The sequence below is a fragment of the Mirounga angustirostris genome, unplaced genomic scaffold, assembly GCF_029215605.1.
Source record: "Mirounga angustirostris isolate CCGP_5_RB_7025 unplaced genomic scaffold, mMirAng1.0.hap1 SCAF_15, whole genome shotgun sequence".
NCBI lineage: Eukaryota > Metazoa > Chordata > Mammalia > Carnivora > Phocidae > Mirounga > Mirounga angustirostris.
Window position 1 is genome coordinate 13235334 of NW_026991723.1, and position 26369 is coordinate 13261702.

A 26369-nucleotide genomic window follows, 5' to 3' on the forward strand; every position below is an offset into this window, starting at 1 on the left:
TGGAAATCTGGAATGACAAGAAGAAACTCTGTCAGGGAACTATAAGTTTCCTATGCCTGTAGTTATGAGTCTTCTCATTTATGTCTCAGGGGAGTGAGGCAGCTCATACAAATCTTGTATTTTCTTGCTGTCTGGTTATCTGTTTTTCAACATCTGCTTTTTAAGTTATCAACCCACTTATTTCTTGTCACCAGATGCTGGTCTGGTCCATTTTACCTCTGTGCCGTAACACACGTATGTAGACTCACATGTGCACGAAGACTTAAATTTGGTCTGAGGCAGAGATATTATGAGAGTCTATCAAACACCACGTATCTTTCCCATAACCATCATCCGATGAAAAATAATGTCAACAATTGTGCAACTGCAGTATGACAAGTGTGAATGCCCTAATTGGTCAACTGGACCAGAATGATGAGTTGCTTTTTTTTTTTTTTAAACCAATGTCACTTCTAATCTATTACAACAGTAATGAACAGCCAGGCAGCCTATTTCCCACGGATATCTTCAAAGCTCTACAGATTGCCATTTGAACCATTCTTTAATTGCATTTGGCACAGATTGTAGTATGCTCCATAGAACCAAGAAGGCGTATTAACTAGATTTGGCTATCCCTAAGTCACTATAATGATGAGGCTTTCTATGTCTGAAGGAAGCTTAGCTTCAGTCTTTACTATCAACTGTTGTAACCACCTAACACATAATAGTTGCCTGAAAATTTGAATTTTTAAGACAATGTATTCACTTTTTAAGATTTTTTATTGGGTTAATAGGAATTAAGAGTATTTTTTGCTTGTGTGTGTGTGTGTGTGTGGTTTGTCCAATCTTGGATATAAAATTTTCTGGGTAATTAAGACAAAATTGGAAATACTTGATCCAATAGTATATATACTCCAAGACTTTTCTCAAAAGTTTATCTCTTATTCATTAGGGGATCTTGTTTTTGAATTTATTTTGTCACTGACAGACACATATTTTGCTTTCAACTTTGTCTATTGTCTTATCACCATTGCTAATGTATAATCCATACCATTTAAAAAAAATGTCTGTGATAATTGGGAGGGCTAGCTGTACAATATCCTCCTCCTGAGCCAGTGATAATTCCCTAACCATTTCCATTTGGCTACTTCAGCTCAGTAGACACACTGACTTGACTCCAGGGCATAGAGAATAGCAAGGAGGCATGGCTCCCTTCAGGCTGACTTTCGTCTACCTTAAGAGGTGATGATGTACATTTGGAATAAGGTGATCATGTACATTTTAGAGTGCTCATTCACAGCACTTCTGATCAAACATGGAAGATTGAATATGTGCATTTTTCCTGGTTCCTCTCAAATATTCTCCTAAAATGACAGTGAAGGCATATCCCCCAAGGACAAGAGCATGGAGAAGAAGGTGGCAATTCATGATGGATGCCAACAGGATTTTGAAAGCTTTAAGTGGATGAGTGGTAACTGGTAGACCTGACTGGGATTGTTCTAAGATTAAGTGACTGGAAAGCGTGGCATAAGCCAACAAGAAACAGGCTGGTTCACTCGGCTGAATCTCAGATAGGCTCAGGGATGGAGGCAGCAGGTATTTTTGAAGGCTGAAAAGTGGTTAGGTTGTAGGGTCAAATCCATATGAACAACTGGTTTAGTCTTTAAGACAAGCAGCCAAATTTCCTCTTCCACTCTACATAGCCAGGAAAATGACCCTTTTCTATACAGGTAGAAAACCAGAGGTTTATTCTTTTGAAAAGTTGAACCTCAGAGGATTGGGTCCTGAGGCACAGCTGAGAGAAGGCATAAGGCACCAGATTGGAAACAAAAAGATCAAGTGAAAGTCTTCAAAAGGGCCACTGAGAGCCCCTAGTTTCCTTGCCTCTCTCAGCTGCTAGAACATGAGGAACACGGCTGAATATCTTCCCCACGACCCCTGCCCACGCCTACCCCACCCTGCACACATCTTCAGGTACAACACTGGAGGACTTTTCTTTGGAAACACTAAAGAGCACCAAACAAGGACCTAATGGTCTTGGCTTTGGGGGCTCTCTCAACAAAATTTGGGGACCTTACTGAACAGGTCACCAGGTAGTAAGTCCTACCTCAGGACAAAGAATTCCCAGTTTACACTTCAGTGCCTCACTTTAAGATATAATAATAACCAAATGTTTCTAGGACTTGAGGAAAGCCTCTAACATGAAAGACAGATTTAAAAAAAAAAGTTTTGAAAAACTAAATTTAGGGCGCCTGGGTGGCTCAGTCGTTAAGCGTCTGCCTTCAGCTCGGGTCATGATCCTGGGGTCCTGGGATCGAGTCCCTCATCGGGCTCCCTGCTCGGCAGGAAGCCTGCCTCTCCCTCTCCCACTCCCCCTGCTTGTGTTCCTGCTCTAGCTATCTCTCTCTCTGTCAAATAAATAAAATCTTAAAAAAAAAAAAAAAGAAAAAGAAAAACTATATTTAGAAATTAACTCTTCGCGGGGGTAGAGGATTTACTGTTTTAGTCAATAGCATAGTATACATTACCAAAAGTAGAATGAATCAACAATATTCAATGTCTTTCAGAGAAAGAAGCCCCTATTACAGTAAGAATGTGAAACTAGGTATCTGTGAAATGCTAGGAATATCTAGAAACAGGATAATTCTCCTAGATCAACACTTTCTTCCTTTACGTTAATGGAGTCAGACCTTGAGTTTTGTGATTAAAAATAAAGCCAATTTCTGGAATTTTATTACATTGGGAATATTTTTAGCTGATTTACTGACACTGTGCCACTTTTTATTTTTAAAATAATTATCTTGAAAGAAATACTGTGGTTCTATTCAATTTTTGTTACTTCAGTTTTTTGTGCTTTTGGAATTTAAAAAAAGTCTCAAATTAATACATTTTTCTTTCTACCTTGGAGTCAAGCTTTATACCTGCCTGTTTGACCTCAAAAAAAAAAAAAAAAAGAGGATCATCAAATTAGCCGATCTGCAAGCATTTATGAAAAACTATCATGTTGACGATTGGTTAAAACCAGTTCTAAGGGAATCTATACTTGAATGCAGTTTAAGGATTTTCAGTTAAACAGGCTATTCTAATTCTTAGTCAATATGAGGATGTAAGTGGTTAATACTGGCAATTATTATTTTAATCATACATATGCCACAGGTGGAAAAGGAAGTAATTTGAACAATAAAAAACTGCTATAGTTTCCTTGTTCCGTTTGTTACTTACCTGAACATGTCTGGGAACGTCACTTAAGTGACATGACCAAATATGCTTTTAAATAAGATTGAGAAAATATGCCAGCTGCTTAACTACTTGCGACATGAAATGGCATTTTGTTTTTTTTAAAGATTTAATTTATTTATTTGAGAGAAAGAGAGAGAGAGAGCGGGGGAGGGGCAGAGGGAGAAGCACTCCTGCTGCTGAGTGGAGAGCCCAACGTGGGGCTTGATTCCAGGACTCTGGGATCATGAGTTGAGCTAAAGGCAGACCTTTAACAGACTGAGCCACCCGGGCGCCCCCATGAGATGGCATTTTAAACAGGCACAAAGGACCATCCCTCTACAGCCTATTCTATAAAAGAGGCAACACCATGATCTCTTTCCCCAGAGCATGGTCTCCTGTACTGGATGGCTATTATAATATCAAGGTGCAGGTGTCTCAATATCTGAGACAGCAGTAACACATTTGCTCACGAAACTACTCCCCTTAAGTCCTCCAAATTGGAAGGACCGCATAATGCAGAAATTTGCTTGGTGAGGTCACATGGACCATGCTTGGGGCTGGGGTGAGAGAGCTGGCTTCGTCACAAGGAACCTTGGGCAGAAACCAGAACACTCAGAGCCCCAATTTTCTCATGCATAAAAAGGAAGCCTGTTTGCTTCATAGGGCTTTTGCTAGGCTCAGATGAATACATGATGTGAAGGGTACTCTACAAGAAACTCTTTCCCTAATGCTAAAGTACCACAAAGATACAAGTTATAATGATATGACTACTAATACAAATAATGGCATAACATAAATATCATGAAGCCCCATGGTGACCATCAACTTTTTAGTTGTATCTTGATAACTTTGGGATTGAAAGTATACCTCTTAGACTTGGAATGGTTAGGGCTCTGTAGTCTTATTTTTTGGAAAAGGAAAACTGAAATGTATGCACCTAGAGTCGTGTTAGTGTGGTAGTAAAGCACCCCCCACCCCAAATCCCACACGTGGTCAGATTAAAGGGCTAATGGCAATTAAAGATCGACACACAGTGAATAAGATTAATATTAGAAAAGGATTACATCCAAAAAGATTTACATCAAAGGATTCTTTCTCTTTTCTCCCAAAGAAGGCCTGGGACATGAAAGAAGTCCTTATGCAAAGCATTTTAAGCCTCTCAGTTATTTTTAAAGAAGTGGAAAAATATGAGGAGGTAAGCACAATTTTTTTCTACTGGAAAATAGCAGAAATTATAATACGCTTAAGGCATGACTCCACATATGGGAAATCATACTACACTGGAAGGCAAACTGGGTCATGGATGTCCAGGAACTTGAAAATCTTGTTTGGAAGAGTTAGAGGAGAGCATGTACAGTAGATAGAATGAAAAGGTGTCTAAAGTCATCCCACCACCTTTTAACACCAACAAGTTTTTTTTTTAATGTGCTTCTTGTTGAGCTACAAGATACAAGTTTTCTTATATGGCATTATGTACAAATGCAGAAGACACATGTCTGTGTTTGTACATACGCAGTCATCCAATTATGACGTGTAGCCAGAGAACACACACACATGCACATGCGTGGGGGTTCTGGGTGCTTTTATCATAAACAATCAGGAATACGATCTAAGACCAAAATAAAAAGTAAGATATGCAGACAACTACTAGAGGAAAAATTTACTTTGCTTTGCTTAAAAGTTGGGAAGTAATTTCATTGCATGCCCCTAACTTATAAGTGAGGAAAGAGTATCATAGCACCAGAATGGCAAAGAACTTTAGAGATCAAGGAGCCCGGGAAGGTGCAAGGACCTGTGATTTTTTCCTTTCAGAGCTGTTCTGAAGCTCAAATGCAATGTCTGTGAAAACACTTTGGGGACTGTTACATAAGCCAAGAAAAAGGCACATTTTCTGTGGAGCTGTCCAATGGCTCTGCCATCTGGGAGCAGAGTCAAACTTAGGACCCAGCCAAGGTTTGCCTGAGGCTATGGGGTAAATGGATACCTGGGTGAGCGGGACCCTGGGACATTACATGGGCTTTCTGGGACTGCTTCATCCGGGTTTGCTATATTCAGTGTTTATATCTCATGGAATATCTCTGCATATATCAAGGTCTATGCCTTTAGTCCAAAGACCAGGGTTACTCTCATGACTTTCTATCAACAAATGTTCCTTGGGCACCTACCATGTCCCAGACACTGTTGTAGGCACCTAGTTGTACAGCACTGATCAAGAGTATTGAAGATAAGAATAAAATACAAGGTTATGAGCACTTGCGAATTCTGTAAAGAATAGAAAATAAGGCCCAGATCTCTGTTTGGGCTGTCACAGGAAATTGTCCCAGTATTACTAACAATTATGTAACACTTGACAGTTTGCTACATAAATGTTACTAGTATCATGACAATACCACTTCTCACAACAGACCTTCTTGAGGGCTTATGTCTCTAAGAAGCTTACATCTGATTGCCACACTGATTCTAACAGGACCTACTAAAGGACTCGGACTTGGACGCTGCTGCTAGGTCTGTGAATCTGAGGTGAGCAAAAGAGCACAAGTTTAAAAGTCAGACAACAGCTAGTTTGAGTGCTGGGGCCAGGACCTGGGAAGATCCTTAACTCTTCAGAGCCTCTACTGGCAACCCGCAGAGATGACAAGAGTCCTTATTTATCAGGTGTACTGAACATCAGATGAGATCTTGTCCGTGAAAGCACTGGGCAAAGTGTCAAGTGCGATATAAGCATTAAGTAGTGGTATGACAATTCTGTATGCCATTCCAAACACACACAGATCTGTGCTCGGACTCTGCTGCATTTTATGTTCTTTATAGAATTCTCAAGTGCGCACCACCCTGAATTTTGTTCTCATGTTTCATGCATATTAACTTTTCAGAAGATTTTTTTAAGTCCTTAAAATTTCCTACAACGGGGCAGGACCACGCGTCCCATTCCAACGATGCACATCTATCTACAAAATAGCTTACATCACTGAAAATCTAGAGGAGCATGTTAACTGGCCCAAGCTATCTGAAAGGAAACTGTGTCACTAATAACTGCATAGAATCCCAACTTTTCTTTCTTTTCCTTCCCATCTGATATTTTCATTAGAATTAACCTAATACAACAAGCAGATCGATTAAAGGTGACCTGTGGCAACTCCCAATATTTATGACAAGACGAATGGATTACAGAAAATTCCCAGTATATGTGAGTGAAGAGAATTCCCTTAGATAATTTTCTACATTGGAGTACATTTTCAAACACCATTTTCAAGGAATTTCCTGTGCCACAAGCCATTTTGAGGGAAACGGCACTGAGAATATATTGTATAGAAGGACCTCAAAAATTAAATGATACTGATCATTTACAAAAAGAGACTACCAACTAACCCTCAAAACACCCCCAAAACCCAAGGGGTAATTGGCGTAAGGAACACATCTGGAAGAGAGAGCAAATTTGACTAGAGACAGCACAAGGATTAGATAAGGCTTGGGTGCACAGTATGACTCTACAGTCTGGTAGAAAGTGGTGATTTAATCTTACAAATGTAGTCAGCGAAACTGATCACTGGAAGGCTGACACCCTTCAAAATATATTGAGGGTCTGGGTGAGTTTTCGACTTCAGCTACACATATTGATTACATTAAGCAGATAACCGCCAAATCTTTGATTTCTTTTTTGAGATACAGTCACAGAAAATAAAGAACCAGATGCTAGAAGACAAAAGAATTCCAAAGTGAATGTGCACGAATTATTATACAAAAAAAGCAGTAATCAATTTGTGAACTTGTAGAGACAATGAGTACTTTCAATAACGAAACAAAAAAAATACAGCTGCTTAATCACGACTGAGGCTCACTGTGCAGTGAGATACTTTAACATTTATTAATAAAAGCCTCAAAATTCATTGTATATCACTCTTGGATTAGGTTAGGCAGATTTTAATTAAAAGATTACCTCTGACAAATAACAATAAAGAGATTTATAGGGACTAATGCCTCAACCAAGAGATTTAGGTCTTTTTAAAACCAATTTCTCTAGTTTACAGTTTTTTATGTGATGGAGCAGTGCAAAGAATTGCCTGGCACCACGGAGCCCTTTAGCGCAAAGCAGACATTCTGACTAATCTTTTTGACAGGTGAGAAAACCAAGGTGCGGCAGGGATAGTGAATACCAGGGCTGGAACTAGATCCAGATTTTCCAACCATTCCTTGTAGAGATCTTTGACTATATTGGATAGCTCCAAAAAGCTTGAAAAAGTCTAGGCTGAAGTTTTGAAGAGGAGATTGCTTTCCCAGAGGCCGGCTCCTAGAAAAAATTATAAAATCTACAGGTAGATGTCTCCACTTCGGAGAGGGCAGTGATTACATTTAGTGAAGGGAAGAAGCAGAGTATGCTAATGGATTGTAAATTAAGCAAACAATGGCTTCTAAATTATGCTTATGACCTAGAAGACAATTCTCTGGACTGCTGTGCACCAGCTCACTGGCTGTTAATAGTATCTCTTGTGAAGGTCAAGGAGGGACAGCCTGGTAAATTATAGCAAGGCTCAAGCTGTCTGGGCAGTTGTCATTAAACCATAGATAATTAACAGTTCAAGATAAAATAAAGCGTTAACTCCAATTTCTGGAGCTTTCCTAGCTCTGGAGATACCCGTGCCCGAATGAGATCCCTGACAAGTGCTACGTGCTAAGCGACCCGTTAGTACCGTCTTTATTCTGGCCTTGTGGGAACCTAAACTCTCACTCAGCAACTCACCGGAAGTTTCAGAGTAAATGTTTTTGAAAGGTTTTCTTGGTTTTTCTCTACTTCTACCAATTGGAAAGCAGACGGAGGATAGCAGAAGCTTGGGATGGAATTTGAGCTGAACAAGTCTCTCGAAGCAAAACCCTTCCTGGGAGTGAAGGCGATCCAAATGGCTCTGGGAAATGTGTGCCTAACTGGCGAGCTTGTTACCAACGTGGAGCTTGGACAACAGAAATCTATGTGCTCCGTAGGAAGCAGCCAGGGAAAAGAGCTGAAGCCAGGGCCAGTGCCTGCATAAAGTACTGAAAGAACCTGAAATGTGATGTTACAGACAGAAGGGAGCAGGGCATGGAAGCCTCTAGGAAAAGGCTGAGAGATATCTGTAGAACTGGGATGGAAAAGCAATAGAGCAGACCAAAGTGGAAAGAGGGAAAGAGAGCTTTCATTTTCTCAGATAACCCAAACGACCATCCTTGATTGTAAACTTGCACCACATTTTGTTATAGCCTTAAAAGATGACTTGCCATTCCTACAGGTAATCCTACAGTTAGAGTTTATGTATGAAAACATGGTCTCTCAGGCAAATCTGACCATATCCTTCAAATAGATCCTCACTGCCTGAAGATTTGTGCCCAAACTTCTTATGGCTTTCTGAGCCCTTTTCGTCTCTATCCTTACTCATTTCTTACTTAGTCTCCCCTTCACACCTCACACTTGAGCCACAAAACTACATCTGAGATCCTGAGCTGCTTATATCAGTTTATGTCCCTTGGGTTTTTTTGTACTATACCCTCCACCCAAACCACCAAAGTTCTTGTCCCCTCCCCTGGGCTCTTAGGGATCTGCTGTTTGGAAAACTCAACTGAATCATGAGGCCGTCTATAAAGCTTTTTCTTACCTATATCTGAGGGAGACCTGATCACCCATTGTTTTGTGCCCCAAAGCACCCCACAGATGCCTAGACCATAGTAATGATTACACTTTATGGCATCTGCTTAACTGTGTTTCTCTCCACCAGACTGTGAACTCCTCCAGGTTAGGAACCCTCTCTGCTTTATCACCATAGAAATAGTTCTTAGCACTGTGCTTGCATAGAGAAGTCACTTAATGTTTGAAGAATGAATGAATGAATGGGTCAATTTACCAACCACTGGATAAATGTATACTTGAAGACATTGGTCTTAATTATACTATTGTGGCATCATAATTGCTTTAAAGTATCCATAAAAAATGTAAGGACAGACACTGTATAAACCCTCATTATCCTTTCCTTTCTTGGACAAAAGAGACATTTTAGAGAATCTCAGGGTTGAAAGTGCCCTTAAAAATAAATTCATCAAGATAGAAAAATCAAGTTCCAACTATGGGAATTATAACTTTAATGGCATAGATATAATCAAACATATTAGAGGTCAAGAAATAGATCTCTAGAAAATCAAGTGGATGAGGTGCAAGTGTGGGTCATTGTTTAGAGACTTCTTGCAGAGATCAAGAAAGCTAAAAGAAAGAAAAAAAAACCAGTAACGGAGTTTGGAACTTATTTGGAATATAAATAAGGAATAAAAGAAAAAAATAGACCACAGCATTATAGAAATACATTATGAAAATTAAAAGAGAATCAAGTAATTACATACTTCACCTCAAAAGGCATATTCTATAACTTACAGCACAAAACTAGGAAGTATCCACAAATATCTTTTGTTTATTTTTTTAAATATTATTTATTTCAGAGACAGAGAGAGAGCAGAGCTAGCGAGAATATGAGTTGGGGGGGCGGGTTGGGCCGAGGGAGAAACAGGCTCCCCACTGAGAACAGGGAGCCTGATGCAGGGCTCCATTCCAGGACTCTGGGATCCTGACCTCAGCTGAAGCCAGACACTTAACGGACTGAACTACCCCGGTGCCCCTCCACAAATATCTATTAATAAGAATCTCTGGTCTTTTCCCACTTTAAGTGGATGGTTCCCTTGGACCAACCTCTACACACACACTCTTCCCATTTTTCTCCTAGCCAAAGTTACTACACAACCTGACGGTAGGGCAGGCCTTCTGATTCCGCCCTAAATCATGCTGATGGTCCAGACTCAAAGGACTGAAAATGATGAGAGTAGCATCAGCCTAGAGGAAGAATCTGTCTGGTCTCAGAGGCAGCTATGGTCAAAATACTTTCGTGAGGGCAATAGTTTCCTTCTGGGCCAGAGACACTTTGAACACTTATGTTTTTGAGGTTTATACAGAGCTTTCAAAACTGTGTTCTGGGGCGCCTGGGTGGCTCAGCTGGTTAAGCGACTGCCTTCGGCTCAGGTCATGATCCTGGAGTCCCGGGATCGAGTCCCACATCGGGCTCCCTGCTCAGCGGGGGGTCTGCTTCCCCCTCTGCCCTCTTCCCTCTCGTGCTCTCTGTCTCTCATTCTCTCTCTCTAATAAATAAATAAAATCTTAAAAAAAAAAAAACAAAAAACAAAAAACTGTGTTCTGTATTTGCAGTGGGATAGAGAGGGCAACTCCCCCCGCCCCCTCATCTGTTTTCAAGAGAAATTCCTGATTGGTTTGCCTTAACCCTGTGCTTTGTTTCAGCACTATTTCTATACTGCCTTGTTCCAGAAGGAACAGGAACAGCCTAAAATGAAAGGGGTATGGAAAAGAAAGAAAAAGTGGGGGGAGGACCGAAAATGTAAATAGGAAGTAGGTGAAGGTACATAGGGTAATGACCTACACAACGGTTATGGGTGTGGCTGTGATCACAAGAAATTAAAACCAAGGGAAACACCCTTCATCACTAAACTCAGAGGGGACAGTAGATTAAGGACCCCTGAAGCATTTCCAAATAACAGAGAGCCAGTTCTTGGACAGAAAAATCCCCATGAGGCAGCTCGAAATATTGACATTCTCGGAGGTACATTCCTTAATCTGATGGCTTATCTTGTGTGAGTAACTTATGAAGATATTACATTCACCTTTTCTACCTTGACAAGGTAGGTTAAATGTGACTTAGGTTAGCAACATGCCTACAGTGGTAAACCATTTTATGGAATTTGAAATATACTGTGGAAAGAATATACTCAGGAATTTTATTTTATATCCAGAAATAAATTCATTAAATACTTACAAAATTTAAGCATTCAAAAAAAAATGTTTACCTTGGGAGGAGCAGAAACATATGCAGCTATGAACAATCATGGGACTTGGACAATCGGAAGCATTAATGTTTTGATATTATTTAATGGCACAAAAGAATAGAGAGAAGTTGAGTTTTGTTTTCAAGTTATTAATTTCCAAATTATTATTTATTTTTTTTATTAATTTTTTTTTTAAGATTTTATTTATTTATTTGAGAGAGAGAATGAGAGACAGAGAGCATGAGAAGGAGGAGGGTCAGAGGGAGAAGCAGACTCCCCGCCGAGCAGGGAGCCCGATGCGGGACTCGATCCTGGGACTCCAGGATCATGACCTGAGCCGAAGGCAGTCGCTCAACCAACTGAGCCACCCAGGCGCCCGGAGACTGAGACTTTTTTTTTTTTTTTTAAGATTTTATTTATTTATGTGAGAGAGAGAGAATGAGAGACAGAGAGCATGAGAAGGAGGAAGGTCAGAGGGAGAAGCAGACTCCCTGCTGAGCAGGGAGCCCGATGCGGGACTTGATCCCGGGACTCCAGGATCATGACCCAAGCCGAAGGCAGTCGCTTAACCAACTGAGCCACCCAGGCGCCCCTAATTTCCAAATTATTAACAATTGATTAATGTCCCCCGAGGATGGCTTCTGATAGGAGAGGACACAAGAGCTCATAGGTAAAAGTGTTGTGTAAACTTTCAACCAGCTGATAAATGTCCATTATCATCATTACGCATCTACTAAATATTGTGCTTGTTGCTACAATTAGGATAAGATGACACTGACAGACACCTGTGGCCACACAAAGCAAGGTTTATGGGCTGACATTCTGGTTCTTCGGCAGTTGGGGTGCAGTCATATAGAACATGAGGGTCAACACTGAATATCATACAGCTGTAATTATATTACATAACTCTCCTTTTACTAAGCCTGCTTCTCTGCAACATGGCTAGCTGATAAGGATCCAAATTCACCACACCTGCAAACGAATGATACATAGCAAAGGCAGGATCAGAAAAGTCTGACGTGCAAATACGCATTATCTTGCAAGGTCTGTCATGGCTGCCACTCTGGTTTAGGCAAGTCCCTTCATCTCTTCACGCCCCATACTCAGCAAAGCCATGGTTATGCTTGACCTTATCACTCTCAAGATCTGGGATGCGTCATCTCTTTTGTGCTTGAAGCTTATTGTACTCATTTAATAAATGCTGATGATTGAATGGGAACCAATTAAGATTTATTTTGTTACTCTGAAGGCCAAAGCATTTTAATTTGGAGGAAGATAAGAGAGGGACACAGATTTCAGATTTTGTACAAGAGACACAAATTCTTTGCATCTGTATGAGACAAGTTAGGGTGGCTTTGGTTTTCCTCCCAATCTTTCATCTATTATTTGAATAAGAATCATGTTAATTGCTTTTTTCTTCTTCCAGAGAAGCTACAATGAGCTAAACACAGGCCATTCACTCAGTGATTCAATTTTTGTGGACACACTCAGCCCCAGGCACCATGCGCGGGGTGCTGGGGATCCCTGAAGAATGTCACAGTGCTTGATGCCTAATACAACCTTGATGAATGAATGAATACATGAATGAATGAATGACCTCTGACTTGCACATAATACTGTTTCGGGGAAAAGAAAGTCGTTGGCTCGGATCTCATCAGAATAAGTCACAGAACCCTTTCCCAGAGCTCACTGTTGTGCCATAAATAGAGCGACATAACCCTGTTCCTGCCTCTGGTTTATAGTCTGGTGTAAAGGTTGCCCCAGACACATACGATTCCATAATACAAGGATGTACTCTGCTGTAGATGTGAAAGAGAAGGCAAAGGGGATGGGGGATGTGAAGATGTTATCCATGTAGATGGCCGGGTCGGGGAGGGGGCGGAATTACGGCCAGAGCTCTTTCCCAGGAAATAATTCAGAAACCAAATCCAGTACAAAGGAAAGATGACTCCGTGTTGGTTTGTACCTTACTGTCCTTTCCTGTGTTGAAACATTAACATTTTCAGATATAATGGGTCTTTTTTCCAGGTCATGAAGCACAAACAATGTGCCGGAGGCCTGAACAAAATTGGCTCATCAGCAGGGCTTTGCACTTAAAACAAAGATCAGAGTTTTCCTGGCTATTTAAATGAGAGTTGGGCATTAATACACAGAGAGAGATGACTGACAAGTTTGGTTGTGGGGATTAGCTTCATTGTATGGAAATGCCAAGTTGGCATCCCTACGCCAACATTCTCCATCTCGTAAAGTGTGAATGGTGGCTTCTGCTCACCTCTCTAAAAAAGATAATTTCCCTTAAAATACTCTGTTTAAAGTGTTCTTGGAATTTTTTTTTTTTATGGAATTGAGTAAAAAGAAAGGGATCACAATTAGGAATCATGTATTTTTTTTTTCTTGACAGGGGCACTGAAAGAAATTTTGTTGAGTTTATCACTAAAAAGTGAAAAAAAAATGCTGAATATAAAACACTGAGAGGCGATTTAAGTTAAATTTTACTGTAGAGTATTTTTTCACTTTATTGGCTAGGACTACTAGGATCTAATATACCATAGTTTTGGCTGTATCTCTTGCAAATAGCGGGGTTCTCATATATAAGAGGTAATAAATGAGTTTATTTAACTGTTTTTAATTAAGCATTCATCGTGTGTATGTAAAAATAGAAAGGAGAAAATGTTTTCTCTGAGGTAAAGAATTACATAGAATTTGAAGTTGTCATATATTTTCTTTTTTATTTGAAATTAATTAACAGAAATAAAGATTAATTAATACAAATAAAGATTCCTTACTTTTCTGGCAAACATGACTATCCATAACACAGCCCCAAGCCATAATAATAATTGTTGATCGAATACTTGCCTAATAAGAAAAAAACTAAGAAAGTTTCTGAGAAGTTACTTCTTTCTAATCAAAGAAGCACAACTTAGATGTTGGTGACGGACCCGCTCCTCTAATTCACTACCAACAGGTGTGTGAACATGGTTTCCAAGAGCATAGCAAATTAGAAGCAGTCTGGGGAGGGGCATGAAGAAGGGGGATAAGGAAGGATCTCAAAGGCAGATAAGAAGTAACTTCAGAAAACAGAGCAACCTGGGCTACCTAAGGATGAGGTAAATGGCCAACATATATTAATGGACGTGAAGCAGTGCTGACTTTCAACATAAAATGTCACAAAATGATGCCCCTTTCAAGGAAGGACTAAATTGGATTTGTTGTACTGAGTTTGGGAAGACAGGGTAATCATTTAGAATATTTTCTCTTCAAAGGTGTTGAAGTAAAGTTTTACTAACTTAATGACATCTTTAGGGAGGAGCAAAGGGGGTCTTCTCACTGAACATTCGCTTCTTCGGGTATTAACAAAATCTGAAAGGAGCTTTTCTAAAATTTTTGTTTATATTCTGAAGCCTGAATTTCCTTATGGATGGGGAAGCTTTCTTTCTAATGGTCCCCAAGTCTCATCACATCTGCTTCACTCGGTGCGGTTTAATGCAGCAGGTAAGCAAACACTCAACGGTTCTGGCAGGTTTCAAGATATGCGGGGGAGATGCCAGTAATCCTAAAAAGCCATCTCCTGGGCATCAATAATAAATAGATATGGCTCCTGCCAATCATTAATTATCCATTTTCCTCCACTAGAATGTCTAAGCCTACAAATGTAATGTAGGTCACATTCTGGAGTACTATTTCCAAATCTATGCCTTTCATAGCATTATTCCTGTAAGATGTTGCTTAATAGACATCTGAAGTTAAGTATGTCTGAGAGTGTACACACTATAATCTCCTTCTGGAGATACCCAATACACAATACATATTAACAAAACAAAAGAGCATAAATATTGCAGTAAAGAAAGCTGTCTAATTCTTAAGTCAACATTTTCAAAACTAATTAAAAGTCCCTCTTCCCTTTATGTAGAGACCAGTAGTAACTGCGAACGTCTTGCAGAAGATACCAAAGTACCTATGCTAGAATTTTCACTGTCATTAAAACCAACCGAGGGGAATGGCCTCTATTTAGCTGTAATTATGCCATTTTTCTCTCAATAAAGTGAATTTGATTACTCTGAGGAGTGACCTACCACCGTACAAAGAGACCAACAGATTTACTGCCATAAATAGATGCAACAGCACTTTGTGAATACCTGGAAATTAGACGTGCAATGAATACCCGTTTGTCATCTCTAGAGCTAATAAATATGCTCAAGAGATAACCCATTATAAGAATTAAAAGGCAAGTCACATGATAGAAGATATTCGTAATACATCTAATCAATTAAGAGTTTGTATCAATAAATACAAATCAATAGTCCAGGTCCTCTAAAAAACCAACCCTGAGGGAAAGCTCATGAGATACTGCTTTATTGGAACACAATAAGTCCAGGGCAGCAAAGAGTGAGGGAGATAGGGAAGAGAGGTAGGGAAGAAGGGAAGGCACATACCTAGCTACCCAGAACTTGCTAGACTGCTCAGTCTCCCTATAAGACATAGGGACAGGACACAAATACCTAGGTCAGAAAGGTATATGGCAAGGAGGGAAGGGGAAGAATTTGTATGCTGGTTTTCTTCTAGCTCCGGTCTCTCATTGTCAAAGTACTCCGCACTAGGGCAATAACTGTTTTACATTTCTGGGTTAGGTCACCTGCCTTTCCAGGTAGCCCTAGGGAGGTGGTGGGAGACGTAGACTCTCCATAGTCTTATAGGTTGGGCTTGGGAGCCAGAACCGCTGTAGCTCCAGCATGGTGGGCATGAGGAAGACCATGCTGATGACCAGCCCCTCAGGCTGGGGGAGCCCTAAGCAGCCTGCGGCATAGGAAAGGAGACCACAGCACTAGCCACTTAGGCAGTCCGTTGAGCAATCAGCTAAGGGTCCAAGAGTGGGGGTTAGAAGGACTGCGTTAATTGGGGGAGAGCCTAGAAATTGGGTCCAACACACAATCTAATGAAAAGTTGGCAAAGTACTTGATGAGATCCTTTGAAGTAATCCAAATGGCCAATAAACATATTAAAATGTATTCAGGAGGGACGCCTGGGTGGCTCAGTTAGTTAAGCAACTGCCTTCAGCTCAGGTCATGATCCTAGAGTCCCGGGATCAAGTACCGCATCAGGCTCCCTGCTCGGCAGGGAGTCTGCTTCTCCCTCTGACCCTCCCCCCTCTCATGTTCTCTCTCATTCTCTCTCTCAAATAAATAAATAAAAATATTTAAAATAAATAAATAAATAAATAAAAATAAAAAAAATAAAATGTATTCAGGAAAATGAAAAGTGGAACCACAAGGAAATACTGAAATACTGGTACATTCCCACCTAATGGCTGTAAGTAAAAAGACCAACAATATGACATATTGGTGATGAGGCAAGAATGAAATTCTTGAATGCTGGGCGGGACATACATTGCTATAAGTTGGAGTGTAAACTGATAGAACGACCTCGAATTTCTTACTAATGTTGAATATATGCATACCCTAGGATCCAGCCATCCTGCTCCCAGGCAAATAGCAATAGGAACACATACACGTGTTCAGAAAAAGACATGTAGATGAACGCGTATGGTATCATTAGTTATAGTAGCCTTAAGCTGGAAACAATCCAAATTTCTATTCATTGTGGAAGAGATAAGTGAATTGTGGCATGCTCACACAATGAAATACTACGTGGCAGTGAGAAAGAATCAACTCCTCCTATGTGCACCCATGTGGGTGAATCTCATTAACATAATGTTAAGCGGAAATTCACATACCAAAGAATACCTTATTCCATACATATCTATGTGCAGATTGATGAAAGATTTTCCGAACTAGGACTCTGAAGAACCTACGCATCTTTCTCTTCTCATGCCCTACGTTCCTTTAGAATCTATTCTTGGCAAAAGGAATTCAATGCTGAATAAACACCACCTCTCCAAATCCTGTCCTCAGCCACACACACGTGTCCCCATGCATTACGTTATTATGGTAGACTTGGACAATCCAATGTGTTAGGCCTCAAAAAGAAGTTCAATTGGTGTGCTGAAAATGCACAGTTCTGTAAATTTCCTAAAAATTACTGCATGACGCACCTAAAATAAATTAATTTAATGTTCTGTGAATTCAACTTCGATAAAGCTATTCACAAAAGGAGTTTACATAACACAAAGTGAGTCTACATTTTTGCATCTGTGTGTTTTCTGCAGATACTCTACCTGCTGTTATTAGAAAATACATAATCCTTTCCTCTGACTACCATGTTTTCTACTCAGTCATGGCTTTCAGAACTTATTACAACTCCTTTAACTTAGCTTGTGGCTAAACCCTCACATACTGATACTCCACTGGTGAGAAAATTTCATTTCAAAAAATGGTTAAGGGAAGCGGCCAGCTCATTTTATTTGATTTTGGTTATTGTTGTGGAGCTAAGTGGTCTCACGCTTGTTTTTCCTCCACATATTGAGGCTGGACCTCCAAAGAGATTCTTTTTCAAAAGGAGATTTTGCAGGTAACTAGCAGGTTATATAGAACGTAATGTTTGGACACTGAGGAAAGAGAAGAGACTCCGTAAGCACATTGCACAGCTCATCAGCTATAAGCTCATCTGCCACAGGGCTCCTGATTGGCTTATCAGAAATCGTGCCCACACCGAGGGCAAAAGTGACTGGCCTTCCTGACTTTGGCTTCCTAAATGGCGTAGGCTAGCAGACCTATCCGAAACTACGGTGGGTCTCCGGGGACAATTAACTGCATCCTACAAATGGCTCGGTTGGTTCATTTCTTTGAAAAGCTGGGGAAACGAGCTGACGAAAACAAAGCCTAGAAAACCCGAAGGGAAATGTGACTTAAGGCAACTAAGTTTTCATCCCCATGGCATTTCACACTTTTCAGTACATGTTCATATTTACTACTGCAATTATGCATATTGTCCTACGTTAAGATGATGGAAGGGGTACAAAGAGAAGATGAAATGTGTCAGGATTCCAAGCCAGGGTTGGAGCATTTGCTTCCTAGACTGCTGCAGGGGGTTCTTAAACATATTTAAGTTTTTTTTTTTTCCCTGATAACATTAATTCATGTTAATTGTAGCCAAGTATGGAACATGGAAAAAATACAAAGAATAAGAAAAAAAACCCACCATCATCACTTGTCAGTGATGAGAATTGAGTCTCTTTTGCCCAAGAGATGACTGCAAAGTAATACAGCTGATATAAAGGGAAAGATGCTTCAGTTCTCAGGTCATGAGTTAGAAAAAAAATTTTTTTTTCAGTGTGTGCATAGATCCGTTATCTCCTATGAGTCCTTCTTGCCAGATGTCAAATCCACTTCCTGAGAATTTTCTTTAGGCAAGACCCTGGAAAGCTGGTAAGTCACTCTTCAAGTTTGATACCTCTAACCAGTTTATTGATCAAGCTGGGCCTAATAATGTGCAAGCATGGAAGTAACTTGATTTTACTTCTTTCCTTTAAACCAGTGGTTCCCATGAGAGACTATGGACTCTGAGAAACAAACTGAGGGTTCTAGAGGGGAAAGGGGTGGGGGGACGGGTTAGCCCAGTGATGGGTATTAAGGAGGGCACGTTCTGCATGGAGCACTGGGTGTTATACGCAAACAATGAATCACGGAACACTACATCAAAAACTAATGATGTAATGTATGGTGATTAACATAACATAATAAAAAACAAACAAAAAAACCCAGTGGTTCTCAATGAAGGGTGATTCTGCACCCCACCTCAGAGAACATTTAACAGCCTGGAGACATTTTTGGGTGTCATTTCTGAGGACCAGGGGTGCTTGTGAACATCCTCCAATAACAGAAATAACCACTCTTGACATTCTGTTGAGTGTCCATTAATATCTTTTTTCCTTCCTTGATTCCTTTTCTTTTTCCTCCCAAAATTATAATCACACTGGCCATCTGCTTTCATACCCTATATCCTGAATATTTCCTTAAATCAGGAAACTTCAAAATATGATATTTAATGCTGCATAATACTCTATCATGTGATTTATTTATTCCTTCCTGATAATCATACATTGTATTCAACATCATAAACAATGTTGGTATGAACATTTTTTTTTAAAGATTTCATTTATTTATTTGAGAGAGAAAATGAGAGAGAGAGAGCACATGAGAGGGGGGAGGGTCAGAGGGAGAAGCAGACTCCCTGCTGAGCAGGGAGCCCGATGCGGGACTCGATCCAGGGACTCCAGGATCATGACCTGAGCCGAAGGCAGTCGCTCAACCAACTGAGCCACCCAGGCGCCCCGGTATGAACATTTTTTACCATAAACCTATTTCCATGTCTCTAATGATTTTCTTTGGATGGATTCTTAGAAGTACAATTACTGAGTCAAACTCAATGAATGTTTTTAAAGCTTTTCCTCTTGTTGCCAAATTACTTTTTCAATTAACACTGCTCTCTCTGGCAGTGTATTAGAGTGCTCATCAGCCCCATGCTGCTTCTACCACATCTTGCTCAGTTAAAATTTGACTAAATGCTAACACTAATACTTATATCTTATAGCTAGCTCTAATGTGACGTACAGGGTATTAAGTACCTTGGCAACCATTCTCTCAGCTGACTAATGGGAGGCAGGAAGTTTAGGTACCATTTCCCTCTCCTCCCAACCCCCCCACCAGACACACATAAGGAACTCTTTATTTCATTCATTCATTCATTCATTCATTCATTCATTCATTCATTCATTCATTCATTCCATTCAATGGCTTTGTTTTGATTACCACCCCTCCAGCAATTTTACAGCTGAGGATGAGGAAGAGGGCTTGAGCCAGCTTATGACCACACATCTATTAAACAGAAGTCCTGGGATTTGAACCCAGCCATGCTGACATCACAGCCTGGATTCCTAACCCCTATTTACTCTGCATCTCTAACTCCCTCCCAAGGCACTCTTATTTTAAAGAAGCGATTTCCTCAAGGACACGCAGGTTAAAAAAAGAAGAAGACAAAATAAGATGAAGAAGGCTGAACCAGGATAAGAAGCCTACTTTCATTCTGTGCACTTTCTACTCAGTGACATGCACAGATTTGAGCTAATCAAGGATTTTGGCCTTCAGATTCTCCAATACTTGGCTAACAAGTGTTTCCCTACCTGCCCCTTTCCAGCAGATGGTGCTGTTTTTCCAACATTTAAATTTGCTACATAGCAACTTTTGATTTGAGCAGGCTTGCTTAAGGGTGTTCAATGAAGTCTACTTTGCATATGGATATTATTGAAATTGCTCACGAGCCCCAACTGAACCTGAAAATGAGAAGCATATTTCAAACACAAAACCAGTCTTTGCTCAGTATTGATGGAAAAATACGTTTTTGAGAGTGCTAAGGGCAAATAAATGATGAATCACCACCCGACAGCAATGACCTATTAAACCAGACCCTTTTCCTAGAGACACAAAGGTAAATGTTTTGGGGAGGCTACATAGGAATCCCGGGTGGGTCTCAAACAGAGCAGCTATAGAAAGATTAGGAGTCATTTTACAGATCCTATACTGTTTCTATGGTAGATATCCCAGTACAAGTGTTGGTGGAATATGGATTAGATGGTGGGGGGAGGGGTGCTGGAGGGCAGCATCAGCAGTGTCTCATCTTCCAAAATAATTTAATGTTAAGATGGATGGAGAAGCACAATATCTGCTTTCAGCCAGCCCAATGGAGACAAATTTCTCACTGTCAATACAAGTTAGACATTCCCTTAAACACAATTAGGGCTTGGAGGAGAACAGCGCCTTTCCTGAGTTCAGAAATTGTTTACAATGTAGAAATGAAGCCAGACTGATTCCTCTCAAAACAGCATCAGTTTTGGCGAGAGCTCAGTTTCAGTGAGGCATCTTATGATCTGCTCATAACTAGGAAATAAAAAGGTGTGTTTGAAAAAAATCCAAAACACCTCCAACCACCTTTAAAACCAAAGTACAATCTGCGTATCTCAACCAACTACTCTTAATCCACACAGAAAAGTCATCCATGTCTCAGGAAGACTGAAGACGATCCATAGGTTGCTGGTGAAGAGACTGATAATCAATGGTATTGACAAGAAGATGACCTATAATGGTTTCCTTCCCAAATTAGTAATTTGACAAGAAATGGAAATAAACTAAAAATCTGAGTTTGTGTGACCTTCATTCAGAGTGCGGTGTCCCCAAGACTCAAGTGAGACAGAGCAGCATTTGTAAAGTATTTCAGGTCCAGCCCCAACTAACATACTTGTGAAGTTATCTGTATTTATTTGTAAAGATTTAGGGCTATATAAATCAGAGATACTAACAAATGAAGCCTAATCTTCTGCAGAATCTCAAGACTGCATGTGATTCCATGGAGAGATTCACCAAAAAATGAAAAAGTAGGCTCTCCCAAAAAGAAGTGGCATTGGAAAAGGAGGCAGGATGATACCAAAGGTAGACTTTCTTTTTTAGATCTTAAAACATCCCAGAAAAAAGCCACAACTTTTTCTTCACCTATTACTCCTTCAAAGAAACACGACAGCACTTTCTAATTCAACTCACAACCCAGTCCGGGGCTTTAATAATAGAAGTTAACAAGCAGAACCACTTCTCTATGCCCATTATTTGAAATTTGCTATAATTTACTTAGTCTTCTGCATATCTATCTGATGCACTTGGCTTGTTGCTCCTGCACGCATTATAACTGGTAGGAAATCATCTCGGGGCTGGGTGTGCATAGGGAAGGTATCTTAAAGACTACATTTTCAAAGGTGTCTGCAACCTTGCAGATTTGAGATCACAGATATCCACAACGCAGAACATGTCAGCTAGATCTTGCAATCAGAGGAGACCTGTGTTGACAGCTCTCCCCATGGCAGGCATTGGGTTTAATCAGAAAATTTCCAGCTTAAAGGTTGAATGCTAGCCTGAAAATGCACCATATAGAAGGAAATTCCATTTCAAATAACACGCAACTTTATTCTAGAATTCTCCATGACTGTCACAATTGAAGAGCTCAGTCTTACTGATCATGGTTTTATATTACACGTTATTACCAACATACTGAAATGTTTTTCTGTTTATCATCACTGTATCTGAATTTATTGCCCTCTTTTCATGGGAAGCTTTCATGGAAAATTCTCTTATGTGGAAGACAGAGGGAGAGTGTCTCCTTACCTTTTATGGAAATTTACATTTCCTTGCATAGTATTTTGGTGTGTTTTTTTTAAAGATTTATTTATTTATTTATTTGACAGAGAGAGACACAGTGAGGGAGGGAACACAAGCAGGGGGAGTGGGAGAGGGAGAAGCAGGCTCCCACCGAGCAGGGAGCCCAACGTGGGGCTCGATCCCAGGACCCCGGGATCATGACCTGAGCCGAAGGCAGACGCTTAACGACTGAGCCACCCAGGCGCCCCCATACTATTATGTTGGGGAGGTAAAAACACGTTAAGCTACAGATAAGGCGCTACTGAATGCTCCCTGAATGACACTGGCAAACGCCATCCACAAAGCAATTGTCCGACAGCTATGGAGAAATTTAGGGAAATTCACAGCATCAGAAAAGGTAAAGAAGTTTTATTGCAACTAGCAAAGGCCTAAAGGCATCCAAATCTTCCAGTTTAATTCTGTAAATTAGAAAAGTACATTAGGGTTTTCTGAGAGAGAGAGAGAATATGTTCTATTACATCCTTCCTTGTGTTGCCAGCTTCCAATGACTGGGTTAATGATCTTTGCTATTCACAAGTATTTTCTGAATATTTTTCTCCCATATTCTTTCTTCTTCCAGTGTTTCTCCAAGGTTGGGACACAAAGAGTCTGAAGTTCCCATTTACAAAAAAGGGAGATGTGGCAAAATCACAGCAGTTTATAGGTCCTGCCAGCAGGAATGATTTAGGGCAAAACTATGAGACCAGCACAATCAACCAGGTCTCTCTTTTGCTTTTGGGTATCACCCACTGCCCCCTAAATTTAAGCTGCCTCCTCCCCATTTTCAGGTCAGGAGCAGCTTCTTCACCTCTCATGAATTACTAGTTTCTAATAGCATTTATAGGCAGCATTTATTTTTTATTAATAACTTCTCTGAGAAATCTCTTATTTCCAAGATAATGAGCATACTGCCTGGAAGTGTAGAAGCTATTTTAGACACCTTCATTCCTTCTGAGTTCTCATGACTTCAAACTAATTGCTCCCATCTTTGCAGGCCATCTGAATATTTAGCTAGTAAGGCAATATGGGAAGAACATGGGTTTTGGGGTCAGAGAGAGAGATCTGGGATCAGTTGCCATTTCTGTAACTTACTAGGTATGTGAAAAGGGTCGTTTTAATGTCTTGGAGGCTCAGTTTCCTCATCTATGGACTGCCAGGATTGCAAGCTAATGTTTTGTGAGAAGCATCTGGCCTTGTCTGAACAGACCATGTCCCTCACTCCTTTTAAAAAAATTGCCTTCTCTCCTCAATTTATGCTAAAAGACTGATCCTAGGGACAGTCAGACGTAATGCAGGTGATCTGGACCCTCTGGCCACATTGACAGAGCAACATGGACACGTGATCCCAAGGGAACCCATCTAGGGATTAAGTACAGCCAATTATGGTGTCTTTCTTGAGAATTTAACCCAAAAGACACACACAAAATATATAGTTGAGACAATACAGAGCACAGGAACTCTGTGATATTGACTATCAACATGGGCTTGCCCCTCCGGATGCTTCATTGTATCTCGCAGCTGAACATTTTCAACTGGAACCAAAGGAAAGATGACAAACCTGAGCCACTGATGACATGGAGGAATAGAAACCAGGAGGTTCTGAGAAACATGATCACGGAGAGAAATGGGAGGACAAAGCAGGTGTGTGGAGAGAGGATGGAGCAGGGTATCACACAACCTCATGAGAGACCTGGTTTACCTTTGCTTCTTGCCCTTGGTTATCTCAGTTTGTCCTGACAATGAACCACCTACCCCAGAATCTAGCCGGAATAGGGTTCTATAGCTTGCAACTAAGTTGTCCCTAAAAAGGCCCTAGGCTCCTGTTCTGGCACAGCACCATGTGAGATGTGAGTTACTAATTCTTAGTTGGCCAACCAACTGTGGCTTCCTCTACAGGAAGAGTAGACTCTCCCAGGAAGACTACAGTCCCAGGAAGACTATGGGAGAAGCGAGTCGACATTCTCATAGTTGTTCTAGCCATTTTCACAAAGAGTGGAAAGTCTCTTGGTTTATTTAGTTAGCAGCTGATAAATAACAGTGGTCTTCAAACATTGCCTTCTTTTTTGCCTCATCTCTGAAATGTAATTCCTCCTCATACTTTTTCATGTCTTTGGAGTCTAAGCCACATGATCAGTTGCGTTTTACAAAAATCACACATTCTGGGTGGTCTTTGAGGACAGTTCTATCCAAATCACATGTTTACTGGGTCCTAGATGAGTCTCTTTACAGCTGATCTTGAAAGCCAGAAAATCTATCCTTAACATGGACAGAGAAAAATTGCTTCTCCCAAAAGGGAAACCTTATGCACTGTTGGCAGGAATGTAAATTGGTGGTATAGCCACTGTGGAAAAGAGTATGGAGGTTCCCATAAAAATTAAAAATAGAAATACCATATGATCTACTAATTCCACTAGTGGGTATTTACCCAAAGAAAATGAAAACACTAATTTAAAAGGTCCCTATGTTTACTGCAGTGTTATTGACAATAGCCAAGATAGGGAAACAACCCAAGTGCCCATTGTTAGGCAGATGGGTAAAGAAGATGTGCAATGCATATATATTTCACTATATATATATATAGTGAAATATTACTCAGCCATAAAAGAGAACGGGATCTTCCCATCTGTGACAACATGGATGGACCTAGAGGGTATTATGCTAAATGAAATAAGCCAAATACCATATGATTCCACTTATATATGGAATCTATAAAAACAAAACAAAACAAAACAAATGAATAAACAAAACACAGAAACAGACCCATAAATACATAGAACAACTGATGGTTGCCAGAGGGGAGGGAGGTGAGGGGATGGGCAAAATGGGTGAAAGAGGAGTGGGAGGTTCAGGCTTCCACTTATGGAAAGAGTATGTCATGAGGACAAAAGGCACAGTATAGGGAGTATAGTCAGTGGTACTGTTATAGTGTCCAATGGTGACAGATGGCAGCCACACCTGTGGTGAGCACAGCGTAACTTGCAGAGTTGTGAATTACTATGCTGTAAACCAGAAACAAATGTAACATTGTGTGGCAACAATACTCCAAAAAAAAAATGGCTTCTCCCACAGCTTCTGGCACAGAGCCCTTACCTTAACCAACAGCTTCTCTTAAGTGCTTGAACACAGAGTTTTTTCTGTTTTGTTTCTTAGGACACTTTTGCAATCCTCTTTCCCAACCCCTCACTCTAGCCTCCCTTCCCTGTATAGAATTAGAATTAACTCTCAAAATGTCAGCTCTTTAGTCTGCCTGCTAGAAGCTAAAGAAACTGTGAAATCTTAAGGGTCAACCACCGGATGTACACAGTGTGATTTGTTCCTCACAACATTTTTTATGAGGTAGGTATTTTGTTTCCATTTTACCTCTGCAACTGAGGCTCTTTCCTTTTTTCTGGAAGAAGACAAAGTACATATTGTAAATGGTGGAGGTGGGAGGCAGTATCTTGAGCTTCCCACAGTTTTACTTTCTATATCCATCCATAGGGGGAGGGGAGAAATGAAGCGATCTACAGGAGACAATGAAGAGTGGGGGCGGGGTGGGAAAAAACAATAGAAATACAGTCACGTTTGTAAAGTTCCTGGAGTATTGCCTTACACGGAGAGCAAACAGTAAATGAGGGCTACTTCTTTTTTTTTTTTTTTTTTTAAGATTTTATTTATTTATTTGAGAGAGAGAATGAGAGACAGAGAGCATGAGAGGGGGGAGGGTCAGAGGGAGAAGCAGACTCCCTGCCGAGCAGGGAGCCCGATGCGGGACTCGATCCCGGGACTCCAGGATCATGACCTGAGCCGAAGGCAGTCGCTTAACCAACTGAGCCACCCAGGCGCCCCAATGAGGGCTACTTCTTATCATCATTTTCAAAACTGCAGTTCAAGAATTTGTCCATGTTGTTACTTCGTGCAGATGCAGTAAGGTCCCATGTGGGGATTCAGCAGTGCCATGAAGACTGTGTATCTGGGTGAATGTTTCTATTTCTTTTTATCATCTTTTATTACCTTCTGCTTACAATTGTTTTTTGATTATTTAAAAAGTGTAACTTGTATGTCATTGGCCTACGTATTTAAATCTTAACACTTAAGCCACATTATGATTTGAGCCCACAATAGATAAAAAATTACCGACAGAGCAGAGCATCACATATTCTTACTAATGTATGCTAGGAGTTGCTGCAGAATGAAATGCAGGATTACCGA

At 40.4% G+C, this 26369-nt stretch overlaps 1 long non-coding RNA gene across 2 annotated transcripts in view; it reads left to right on the forward strand.

Moving 5' to 3' along the window:
• Positions 1-26369, forward strand: part of LOC135362638 (uncharacterized) — a 76341-nt gene that overhangs the window by 12982 nt on the left and 36990 nt on the right. The window contains exon 3 of one of the 2 annotated variants that reach the window (XR_010407560.1): positions 12470-12603. The exons of the other annotated variant lie outside the window; for it this stretch is intronic. This is a non-coding gene — a long non-coding RNA (uncharacterized LOC135362638). Of the gene's footprint in view, positions 1-12469; positions 12604-26369 lie in introns of those variants that run through there. 2 annotated transcript variants of the gene reach the window in all.